This window comes from Eimeria tenella, genomic scaffold (assembly GCF_000499545.2).
Source record: "Eimeria tenella Houghton genomic scaffold, Eth_scaff451, whole genome shotgun sequence".
Taxonomy (NCBI): domain Eukaryota; phylum Apicomplexa; class Conoidasida; order Eucoccidiorida; family Eimeriidae; genus Eimeria; species Eimeria tenella.
In genome coordinates this window covers 4267-4567 of record NW_013543376.1, presented here as the reverse complement: position 1 = coordinate 4567, position 301 = coordinate 4267, and positions in this window count along the sequence as shown.

Genomic DNA, 301 nt, shown 5'->3' with positions numbered 1-301 from the left:
TGTGCACTGCATTTGGGGGCTGTTCCGGAATTGAAATCTTTGTTCTTTCCGGACTTGGGAGTAGAAATACTATGTTTTAATGATTCACACCTTGAAATCTTCGCTTGGTAAGGGATGCATCTCCGCAACGGACGCGTTATCGGCCCCACATCGCACGAGACTTCTACAATGTCAGTGAACAAAATGCCGAGCGGAACGCTGGCCCATCATCGCCATGCTACTCCGAAGCCCACCGTGGCAGAGCAGCCGCATGGGCATAAGCAGGCTCCCCCACAGGTGATACCTATGAACAATGTTATGC